The sequence below is a fragment of the Microcaecilia unicolor genome, chromosome 13 (assembly GCF_901765095.1).
Source record: "Microcaecilia unicolor chromosome 13, aMicUni1.1, whole genome shotgun sequence".
Lineage (NCBI taxonomy): Eukaryota > Metazoa > Chordata > Amphibia > Gymnophiona > Siphonopidae > Microcaecilia > Microcaecilia unicolor.
This window is the reverse complement of record NC_044043.1, coordinates 16,155,050-16,167,066: the sequence shown is the minus strand read 5'-3', so window position 1 is coordinate 16,167,066 and position 12,017 is coordinate 16,155,050. Positions and strand designations below refer to the sequence as shown.

Below are 12,017 nucleotides of genomic sequence, written 5' to 3'. Positions count from 1 at the left end.
TTTTTGGGATCTTGCCGGGTACTTGTGACCTAGATTGGCCACTGTTGGAAAAAAAGATGCTGGGCTTGATGGCCCTTCGGTCTGTCCCAGTATTTTACCATATGTTAAATTTCCCCTCTCAGTGCTTATGGGGAATTCAATGCTATCAACTATATCCATTAATTTTTTTAGTGCTATTATAATTGCTAAGCTAGCTCAGAAACACAAGGAAAGGATAAGCAAGCTGGCCTGGCATTACACTTCCACAGAAATCCCACAGGACCTGCGTTCATCCACGTAGGAACCATGGGATTCCCGCTAACCCCTGCAGTACACTAGATCTGTATATAAAGACAAGAGTGGACTGTGTGGAGCAGAGGTTGCTGCAGGCTCTTCCCCTGAGATTCTCTGTAGCAGTGGAGCAAACTGCAACTGAACTGCAGCCCCAGGAGCTGGAGCACCAGCAGCAAGTTCAGTCACCCGACGGAGGTTATCGTACACTCTGGGTAGATGGGAAGGCTGCAGCATGTGCAATGTGTGGGAGAGACGGGGAAAACGCTCTGAATTAGAAGACACGCCCAGCAGTTATACTTATGAATTACCCCAAGCCTCTAAGGGTAAGGTTTTTCTTGTTGTTGGGGTTGTTCTGTTGTTGTTGTTTTTAAACAGGCTCTTCCCCTTATCTCCCAGCAAGTGGGGAAGTCAGGAGTGAGGACAAATACATTTAAAAAGGTCAGAGATCTCCAACATACAGAAAAAAAGGAGAACATTATTTGTGGTGTACTCCATCCTCTACACTGATTGCCTTATAGACTGTGCTGCGGTGAATGTCAGATTCCCTATCCCCAAATTCTCATTCCTATCCCCTCCCCCGCATCCTCATCCCATCAGACAAACCAAGAATTGAACCTACAAAATAAGTTCTGGTCAGCTCTTTACTCGGCTGACTGCTTGCTGGCCGAGTACTGCTGCGGCAGTGCAGAATTCAGATAAAGAGGACTCGTCTCCGAGCAATACTAACCCCCTACAGTCAGTGCATGAAGAAGCCTAGAAGATCCACCGGTGCTGCATGTGGAGGTCGCCACCAGAATGCACCAATAGATCAGGTGACCTGTTGTGTGTGTCGGACTGAGTGAGGCACCTGGACCTGTCCTATATCAGCCCAGGCGAGACTTTCCCCACTAAGTGAAGCGGGGAGGTAGCAGCCACGGCACTCCTGGATAGGTAGGTGACAGCAAGGCTAGTGCTTCCATGGGAACCCTGCAAGAACAGCTCCCATCCCTATGGACTTCCCATGGACCTAGAGGGAATTCCTGTAAATCCCATTCCTGTGCAACTCTCTAAATCTGAATTAAAGCAGCTCCACAAAGACTGGACTAGGATTCCTCAAGAGCAATGTGAAAGAAATACCAAATTACATGAAGCGTTTGTTTGCAATTACTGCTGGAACCAGTAAGTTTAGGGGCCAGTTACTATTTCACGTGGTGATATGGGGGTTTCATGTGCTAAGTGCATGTGATTCATAAGTATAAAATAGGATGTGCATCACTGAGAATGTGCTGATTCCATTAACACTAAGCTTTTGTAAAAGAGCTCCTTTGTTCTCTAAATGAAGCACATTTAGAAACTGTTCTGGGTTTACGTAGTTTCCCTTTGACTAATATTACATTTTGTTCAAATATCAACAGAAACCATTCGGTGTGACATATATACAGTAATAGGGGGAAATCAAAGGAGGGGGGGGATTTTTCACATTACCCTAAGGGCTTGACAAATCCCAGGTCATTTTAGTAACTAGAAATTTCCATCTGGCACCTGGATTTGATTTTTTATGACCATTGCTCCCAGGGCAGAAATGTCATCCCTCATGCAGCCCATGGCTCTGTACGAGTCTGAGTCACATGCTGCAGAACATGTGCACTAGTCTTACAAGATGAGACCAAAGTGACAGTTGCTGTTCTGCATAGCTCACACTAGTACCGAGTCCTATTAATCCTGCTCTGACAGTGGCCACAGTAGAGAGGAGGAAGCTCCTGCTGCAGAACAAGGATTAGGAAGAAGCTAGGGGCTGGCTGATTAGCTTGCAGAGTGATGGAGAAGAGTGGGTCAAGAGTGCAAGGTCGGCACTGTTGGCTCTTTGTGTTTGCCTGCAGGGATGCATTATAGGCCTCATTTACTAAGCTTTCCTTTCCCTTGGACATAGAATATGAAAAGAGCTGCAGTAGACCCATCCAACCGATCCCCCACCCCACTCAACTTCAGTGGTGATAAACCTAACTTACATAATGCAAAGCATGTTAGACTGCCCTTTTTTGCAAAATGACCATTCCTGCTGTACACAGTATGAAGTTTGACCATCATGAATTGGAGACCCTTTCTTCAAACTAGACGCCCTATTCAAAATTGGGCAGCAAATATCTAATCATAGGCTCCATAAAGAAAAACAAGTGGGGAAAGCATGCAGAACATGGCTCGCGGAATACTTTCTAACCACTCAATGTGTGCAGTTTGTCTTGGAATCAGAAGAGAGGGAATATGTAGCTTTGTTCACTAAGGGGGATGGAGGTACACCTGGGGAAGTAAAGAACAGGGAGCTTGGGGGGGGGGGGGGGAAACAAAGTAGCAATATTCCTTAGCTCAGGGCTCAACAAAACCCTGGAACCAGGTCACCATGAAACTGCACTCTGGCACCCAGGATTTAATACTGCCCCCACAGATCAATCCAGAGACTTGTGGGATGTACCAAACCAGTCCTCAAGTAGGGTGGGATAGACCCAAGCCGGCAGAAATCACTCCACACTAAAAACTGCATCCTGCCGGGCTGCCACATTCACTCGATAATGACGAGTAAAGGTATCACTCCCACACTAAAAACTGCATCCTGCCGGGCTGCCACATTCACTCGATAATGATGAGTAAAGGTATGAGCCGACGCCCAAGTTGCTGCCCTGCAAATCTCTTCCAAACACACCAAACGGGACTTAGCAAAAGAGGAAGCCTGAGCTCGAGTAGAATGCGCCCAGATTTGTAAAGGAACTAGACTGCCGAACACCACATAAGCCGAGCCGATGGCCTCCCATAACCACCGAGCTATAGTGGCCTTGGAGACCATGTAGCCCTTCCTGTGCCCCCCAAAGAGGACAAAAAGGTGATCCGGATAACAAAATTTTGGTCACCTCCAATACTTAAGAGTTCGTCGCACATCCAAACATCGAAGCTCCCGAAAGCACTCCGGATAATCCTCTCAGCGAAAAGCTGGCAAATGTAGCGACTGATTCAGATGAAACCGAGAAATCAACTTAGGCAAAGACGAATGAACCATCATAACGGACATCCCTGCCTCCGTGAACCGCAGAAAGGGCTCCCTGCAAGAAAGCTCCTGCAGCTCCGAAATTCTCCTAGCCGAAGAGATGGCGACCAAAAATACTGCCTTTAGGGTGCGATCCTTTAAAGAAACTCCTGACAAGGGCTCAAAAGGAGGCTGCTGCAAAGCTTCAAGGACTAGGTTCAGATTCCATGATGGAACTACCGGCATGTGGGGTGGGCGCAAACTGTTCATGCCCTTGACGAACCGAACCACATCACCCCCTGTAGCCGCCCTCTGAAACAGAACAACGCAGCTACCTGAACCTTGAGTGAACAGACAGCAACTTGTGCACACCCTCCTGAAGAAAAGCGAGTATAACTGACATGGAAGCCGAAGCTGTTGACACCCCTGAGCCCGGAACACCATGACTCAAAAGTGCACCCACACCCTCACATAAGCTAACCGAGGTGGAACATTTCCGAGCTTGAAGCACTATGTTAATAACCGTGTCCGGATACCCTTATGTCTCAACCTCGCCCTTTCAGGGCCCAGGCCAAGACCAAATGGGGAGGGATCCTTCATAACGATCGGTCCCTGGATCAGAATTCCGTCCAGCTCTGACAGCCGGAGAGGCTGATCCGAACAGCAAACCAAATCCGCATACCACGGATGCTTCGGCCACTCTGGGGCTACCAGAATTACTCGCCCAGGATAACTGGCGATCCAAGTGAGCAACCCGCCCACCATCGGCCATGGAGGAAAGGCATAAAGAAGTCCCCGGTGCCAAAGTTGCACAAGGGCATCGATCCCTTCCGAGGCAGGTCCCGACCCCTGCTGAAGAAGCAGGGCACTTTGGTATTGTACTTGGACGCCATTAGATCCAAAAATGGAAGATCCCAGTGATCCATTATCAGACTGAAGGCCAAGGGAGACAGCTCCCATTCTCCCGGACTGAGCTTGTGCCGACTCAGAAAGTCGGCCTGCGCATTCATCGTCCCTATGTGAGCTGCCGACAAAAGAGAGAGATGTCTCTCCGCCCACTGGCGCAGCCGAGCCACCTCTTGCGCTAGAGGAGCACTCCTGGTGCCCCCCTGCCTGTTCACATACGCCACCACTGTCGCATTGTACGAAAGAACCCGATCGGGCAGCCGTGGAGAAGATCCTGAAAGTCCCGAAGAGCCAGGCAAGCCGGAGAGGGACGCATCCGTAGTCATAATTCGCCATTCTGGCGGAGTCAACAGAACCCCTCTCATGAGAGTTTCCTGGCCCAACCACCAACACATCTGATTGGAAGACGGGCTGACCACAGGACTCGAATCGTATAATCCTCCGAGAGAGGAGACCAACGGCTGAGAAGGTGCCACTGAACCACATCAAGGGTGGAAGCCATGGACTCCAGGACAACCAGGTCAACTGAACCTGAAGACGCTCACTTGTGCAGAAGGAAGGGAACCACTTGCCCAGAATCACAAGGAGCTGCCTGTGCCTGAAGTGGGAATCAAACTCAGTTCCCCAGGACCAGAGTCCACCACCCTAACCACTAGGCCACTCCTCCACCTTTTTGAAGGGGTGAACAAAAGTGGATAATGGTGAGCCCTTGATATTGTGTACATGGATTTTCAGAAGGCGTTTAACAAAGTACCTCATGAAAGACTCCAGAGGAAATTGAAGTCATGGGATAGGATGTACTGTCCTATTGTGGATTAAAACTGGTTAAAAGATAGAAAACAGAGTAAGATTAAATGGTCAGGGTTCTCAATGGAGAAGGGTAGTTAATGGGGTTCCCCAGAGGTCTGTACTGGGATCACTGCTTTTTAACATATTTATAAATGACCTAGAAATGGGAGTAACTAGTGAGGTATTAAATTTGTTAATGACACAAAATTATTCAGTCGTTAAATCGCGGGAAGATTGTGAAAAATTACAAGAGGATCTTATGAGACTGGGCGTCTAAATGGCAGATGACGTTTAATGTGAGCAGGTGCAAAGTGATGCATGTGGGAAAGAGGAACTACTTCATACAAAGGTTCCACATTAGGAGTCACTGACCAAGAAAAGGGATCTAGTGTCGTTGTTGATGATACGTTGAAACCTTCTGCTCAGTGTGCTACTGCAGCTAAGAAAGCAAATAGAATGTTAGGTATTATTAGGAAAGGAATGGAAAACAAAAATAAGGACGTTATAATGCCTTTGTATCGTTCCATGGTCGATCGCACCTCGGATATTGTGTTCAATTCTGGTTGCCGCAACTCAGAAAAGATAGTGGAATTAGAAAAGGCGCAGAGAAGGGCGGCGAAAATGATAAAGGGGATGGGACGACTTCCCTATAAGGAAAGGCTAAAGTGGCTACGGCTCTTCAGCTTGGAGAAAAGGCGGCTGAGATATGATAGAGATCTATAAAACAATGAGTGGAGTGGAATGGGTACACGTGAAGCGTCCGTTTATGCTTTACAAAAATACTAGGACTAGGGGCATGTTATTAATCTACAAAGTAGTACATTTGAAAACGAACCGGAGAAAATTTTTCTTCACTCAACGTGTAATTAAACTCTGGAATTTGTTGCCAGAGAATGTAGTAAAGGCGGTTAGCTTAGAAGAGTTTTTAAAAAGGTTTGGACGGCTTCCTAAAGGAAAAGGCCATAGACCATTATTAAATGGACTTGGGGAAAATCCACTATTTCTGAGATAAGCAGCATAAAATATTTTGTACTTTTTTGGGAACTTCAGGTCTTTATGACCTGGATTGGCCACTGGTGGAAACAGGATTCGGGCTTGATGGACCTTTGGTCTGTCCCAGTATGGCAATACTTATGTACTTATGTAAATAGAGTCTTCGTGGCTCTTAGGCTCTTCAGTCGGCCTCCTTTGAGCATCTTGTTTGGCAACTATCAAAGATCTTAAAGGCAGTATTTCTAGTTGCCATTTCGTCAGCAGAATTTCAGAGCTTCAAGCTCTCTTTTACAAGGAATCCCTTTCTCCACTTTTCTGACTCGGGAGTTTCCATACGGACAGTTGTCCTTTTTGTCGAAAATTGCATCTCCTTTTCATGTCAGACTGTTTCTTGGAGGTCTATTCTGCAGAATATGCTTCCCTGCGACTGCTGGATGTGAAGCATGTCCTTATGCGCTACCTTACCGCTAACTGCGATATCAGGCGGTCTCATCTTTTTGTCCTCTTTGCAGGATCCCGGATTTCCAGGGAGGTCTGTTCTGCAGAATACACTTCCCTGTGACTTGTCAGATGTGAAGCACGTCCTTATGCACCACCTTACCACTACCAATGATTTCAGGCGGTCTCATCTTTTTGTGCTCTTTGCGGGACCCCGGAAGGGTTGCCGGCCTCCAAAGTGACAGTGGCTCAATGGTTTAAGGAGGCTATTTCTTCAGCTTACGTTCTGATGAGTAGATCTGCTCCCATGCATGTCAAGGTTTCTTCAAGGTCTTTGACAACTTCTTTGGCAGAGTCTAGGGTAATATTGTTGGCAGAGATCTGTCAATCAATGACATGGTCTTCTCTTTCCTTTGTTAAGCATTACCGTTTTGATGTGTCTTCTCAAGTAGATGCTTCCTTCGGGGCCACGGTTCTCACTGCAGGGATATCACAGTCACTCCCTTCTTAAGGGTCGTCTTTGTACATCTCACTTATCTGGACTCTTCCTTGGGACGTAATGGAAAAAAAATGAGTTAATTACCTGATAATCCCAAAGGATCAATCCAGAGCCCACCCTTCTGGGATGGTTTCAGTTTTCTGGGTTTCTATATAATTTCAGGTGTTTGTTTATATTGACAAAATGATGGCTTCGTTCTTGTTGTATGCAATTTTCTCTCTCTGTTCTCAATAAAAATGTTTAAACACAAAAATAGATTGTGCCTGGGAGCGGGTGGGGAGAGCTAGTCTTTGACACGGTTCTGCACAGGCGACTGATAAGTAAACTGAATGCCCTCGGTATGGGACTGACTGGGTTAAAAACCGGTCAACAGAAGGATATTGGTAAATGGAGTTTGCTCTGAGGAAAACAATGTTACAAGTGGTGTATCACAGGGGTTGATCCTTGGGCTGGCTCTTTAATATCTTTGTGAGTGACAAGATAGGGCTGTCTGGTAAGGTTTGTCTCTTTGTGGATGATACCAAACTCTGTAAAAGGGTAGGCACCCCAGAAGAAGTGGATAGCATGAGATAGGATCTGGTAAAGCTTGAAGAATGATCCAAAAACCGGCAACTTAGATTTAATGCTAAGAAATGCAGGGTCATGCACTTGGGTCACAAAAACCCGAGGGAAAGTACAGTATAGGGAGAAGAGCTTCTGTGAACAAAAGAAGAGCGGGACTTGGGGGTGATTGTGTCTGATGACCTTAAGATGGCCAAACAGTAGAAAGGAAAGCCAGAAGGATTGTCGGGTGCATAAGGAGACGGAAATACCAGCAGGAAAAAAAAAAAAAGAGGCGATAGTGCCCTTGTATAAGTCTCTGGTGAGGCCCCATTTAGAATACTGTGTGCAATTCTGGAGACCGCACTTACGGAAAGATATAAACAGGTTGGAGTCAGTCCAGAGGCGGCTACAAAATTGGTCAACGGTCTCAGTCATAAAAACACATTTGTGAGTCTGCCAAGATGGGGAATTTTGCACAAATTCTGCACTGGGCAGTAATTCAGAATATTTACCAACTCCTCTCTATACTATGCAGTCACAACACAAAATTCTTACAACCCCAGTTTGAAACTTGCTAATTAATTTTCCTCCAAACCCAAATGTCAACTATATCAACCACCTTCCCTCCTCTTCAAACTATCACCAGCCCCCCCCCCCCAACTTTTACCTCTCCTATTAAACTAACCCAACTACACTATCACTCCAAGAGTAGCCCAACCTCCAGTACTCACACCCTTTAACCTACCCTCTACGTGCCCCTTCTTCTAAGTCAAGAACAAAGATACCAGAAGTTGCCCACCACAATCCTGCAGCTTTCCTTCTCTGGTACCCCATCTCCAGCTTCTCTTCCCGAAGCATCCCTCGCCTTGCAAAGGGGGAGAGGACAGAGGAGGAAGTTGCGTCAGAGGAGGGCGGGACACCGGAGAAAACGGGGTTTACGAGAATCTCACGGGACAAAGGGCTAGATGCATTAACGCCATGTAAAGAGCCCATTCCTTACCGATCCCTTAGCGAATCGGTAAGGAAAGGGCATGCATGAAGGAAATCGCATGCAATGAGCTTCTCGCTGTTAGCTCATTTGCATGCGATTTCCTTGGAAGCCAGTCAGCTAGCTGGACATGCACAAAGCAGCCAATCGTTATATGGGCTGCTCTGCGCATGCCAAAGACGGCTTCACATCAAAAATAAAAAAAAATAAAAAAAAGGTTGTCCCTAATGGGACTTTTTTTTTCCCCCCCCCTACAGATTTTTTGATAGGCTTCCTTCTTGGACACGTTTTTCTTACGACCACCGCTGGAGAGAAGCGGGACATGCGAGGACTATTTGGACATCCCTTTCGATTATGCCCCGCCTCCAGGCCCCTCAGCCAATCACAGCACGTTTAGCTGTCACTGGTGTCAGCTACACGCACTGTGATTGGCTGAGAGGCCGTGGGGGAGGGGGCCTCACTATCGTCCATTAGCCCTCTCAAGGAGCTCCAACTAGCAATGAGGAAGGGGGACAATTCTAAGCTCCTTCATTCAACTTTTAAAGCAATGATTAAAATTAGTAGACCTTCACTATTCAGGAAATCTAGACTGCCCCAATTTATTTGGTTGCACATTTTGTCCATTAGATTGTAAGCTCCTTAGAGCAGGGACTGTCCTTCTTTGTTAACTGTACAGCGCTGCGTAACCCTAGTAGCGCTTTAGAAGTGTTAAGTAGTAGTAGTACAAAACTGCAAACGTCCAAGTGCTCGTCAGGGACGTCCTTTTTTGTTTTTGTGAGTGAAGGACGTCCATGTAGGCACTTTAGAAGTACGTCCCTGACGAGCATTTTTTTTTTCCAGACTGTCGTCCTTCTCAGATGTTTTTTGAACTCGCTATAGGTGGTGTTCAGCTCTGCAAGAATTTTCTGGGGAGGTTGGGCAGGAAAATAGCCAAAAAAAACCCACAACTAAGGTTTTGTACGTTTTTTTTTTTTCCCCTTCCGATTCCCTCACAGCAGCACCAATGGAGTGGAGGAGTGGCCTAGTAGTTAGGGTGGTGGACTTTGGTCCTGGGGAACTGAGTTTGATTCCCACTTCAGGCACAGGCAGCTCCTTGTGACTCTGGGCAAGACACTTAACCCTCCATTGCCCCACGTAAGCCGCATTGAGCCTGCCATGAGTGGGAAGCGCGGGGTACAAATGTAACTAAAATAAAATAAAAAAATAAAATGAGAGGTGCAGACCTCCCGTTAGGTTTTCCACGGTAAGGGGATCGGACATCGGTAGTGCATCACATACACATTATAATACTAATTTGCTCATCTGCATTCCGTTTTCGTTGCCCTGCTAATGCCCTTTTGTGTATGTCCCGCTTTACTACTTGCGCGTTAAACTGGCTAGAACCAGTTTAAAACCCACGTTGCTGCCTCGTTAAGTTTTGCGCATCTAGCCCAAAAATAGCTTCTGTGGGGTTTCCGTGGGAGTGTATGAGCCTCCTGTTAACCACTACTCAGGTTTCTTCAAGATGGTCCTCTTCCTCCTCCCTTCAACAATTCAGCGCAGCCGCACTTACTCTCTGCCCAAAACTGACGTAGGCCAGTGTGCCAGGTGGGCAGTTAGCGCGACCCGCCACGGGAAATTTTTGCCCGCGGCGGGTAGCGGTTTTTTGGGCTGCTTTTTGGGCGTTTTTTAGGCCGCAGGGGGCGGGGTTAGTGACGTTTTGGGCGGGGCCGAGGATTAGGAGGCGGGGCCGATGACGGCAGGGTTGATGACGGGGGGTGTCAGGAGGGAGGGAGTTGAGTTTGGTTGGGGTTTTGGACTGGATTTAGGCTGGTTTGGGTGGGAAAAAATTTTCCACCTGGCAACCAGTGTTGCCAGGTGGGCAGTTTTAAACCGCCCAATTGGGGGTTTTCCGCGACCCGCCGCAGGAAATTTTTGCCCGTGGGGGTTGCGGTTTTTTGGGCTGCTTTTGGGCTTCAGGGTGGTTTTTTGGGCGGCTTTTTCGGCCGCGGGGGCGGGTTAGTGACGTTTTTGGGCGGGGTTAGTGACGTTTTGGGCGGGGCCGATGATTAGGGAGGCGGGGCCGATGACGGCGGGGGTGGGGGGGGGGTTTGAGTTTGGGCCTGGATTTAGGCTAGTTTGGGTGGGAAAAAATTTTCCACCTGGCAACCACTGTTGCCAGGTGGGCAGTTTTACCGCCCAATTGGGCGGTTTTTCCGCGACCCGCCGCAGGAAATTTTTGCTCGTGGGGGTGCGGTTTTTTGGGCTGCTTTTTGGGCTTCAGGGCGGTTTTTTTGGGCGGCTTTTTCGGCCGCGGGGGGCGGGTTTAGTGACGTTTTTGGGCGGGGTTAGTGACATTATGGGCGGGTTAGTGACGTGGGAGGCGGGGGCCGGGGGGAGGCGGGGGTAATGACACGGGGTGGGGGGTGTCAGGGGCGGGGTTTGAGTTTGGGCGGGTTGGGTGGTTTTTGTGCTGGACAGTGTTGCCAGGTGGGCGGTTTTACCGCCCAATTGGGGGGTTTTCGCCTGCGGCGGCGGGAAAATTTCGCCGGCCGCGGGATGCGGTTTTCCGTCGCCGCTGTGCGAGTTCGGCGATTTTTCCGGAGCTTCTATTGGTCCAATTTGGTCCAATAAGCTTTTCCGGGGCTTCTATTGGTCCAAATTGGACCAATAGAAGCCTTTCAGGCCGGGGTTGACATCAGGGATTATGTAGGGGGCGGGGCTAGTGATGAGGGAGGCGGAGTTCGTGACGTGGGGCGGGGTTAGTGACGTGCGAGGCGGGGTTAGTGACACGGAAGACGGGGATTGGCTACGGGCGTTTTTGGGCGGGTTTACAGCTGTTTTCGGGCTGGAAAATTTTTCCCCAGCTGGCAACCCTGGTGCTGGATTGGGGGGAAAAAAAATTCCACCTGGCAACCCTGACTGGCGCGTGGAGGTCGCCATTCTACGCGCTATCAGGCGATGACTTCCGAGGTCGCATTCAGCTAGCCTCACGGGCCGAGCCCCACTCCTCACACGCATTTTATAAAGAAAAAAAAAATCGGAGAATATATATAAAACATCCGTATCTAAACGAGTGGACAAAAGAAATTAACTTTTAAAGGTTTTGTAATGGAATCCGGGAGGATCTTCCACCTGCCCCCCTCCACATGGTCTGCCATCCATTTTTCTTTAGCGTTAGTCTACCCTGCCCGTGGTCCGCCAATTCTACGTTATTCAACAACCCCCCCCCCATCAAACTCACAGCAAAAATACCCACCAGCAATCACGCAGGTTTCCTTCTGCCGCGGTGCTGTTCCTCCGCGTATAAAATTCCTCTCCCTGAGGCCGAAGAGCGCGAGGAGGAGGCATGCACGAGACGAGAGTCACCTCAGTCTAACTTACCGGAAACAGGAAGTTGCAGGCGGGAGTCCGGACGGACGCAGCCAGTAGGAAAGCTGTCTGATGTTTTGTTCAACCTCCTTGGGACTGGGAACAAGGAGGTTGAAGAAAACCTCAACCAACCTCTTGTTGGGAGCCCTGCCACGCTATCGCGCCCACCACCAAGTGCGTCTGCCTGGGAAATAAGTGGGTGGGTGGAGATTGCACATCAGAAGATAAAAACCAGCAGCACG

General features: G+C 48.4%; 1 protein-coding gene across 1 annotated transcript in view; it reads right to left on the bottom strand.

Moving 5' to 3' along the window:
* Nucleotides 1–11,782, bottom strand: part of TAF1D (TATA-box binding protein associated factor, RNA polymerase I subunit D) — an 89,675-nt gene extending 77,893 nt beyond the window's left edge. Inside the window, exon 1 of the transcript XR_003939920.1 lies at nucleotides 11,663–11,782. The gene's annotated coding sequence lies outside the window, so the exon portion shown is untranslated. The remainder of the gene's footprint in view (nucleotides 1–11,662) is intronic.
* Nucleotides 11,783–12,017: the final 235 nt, after the last annotated feature.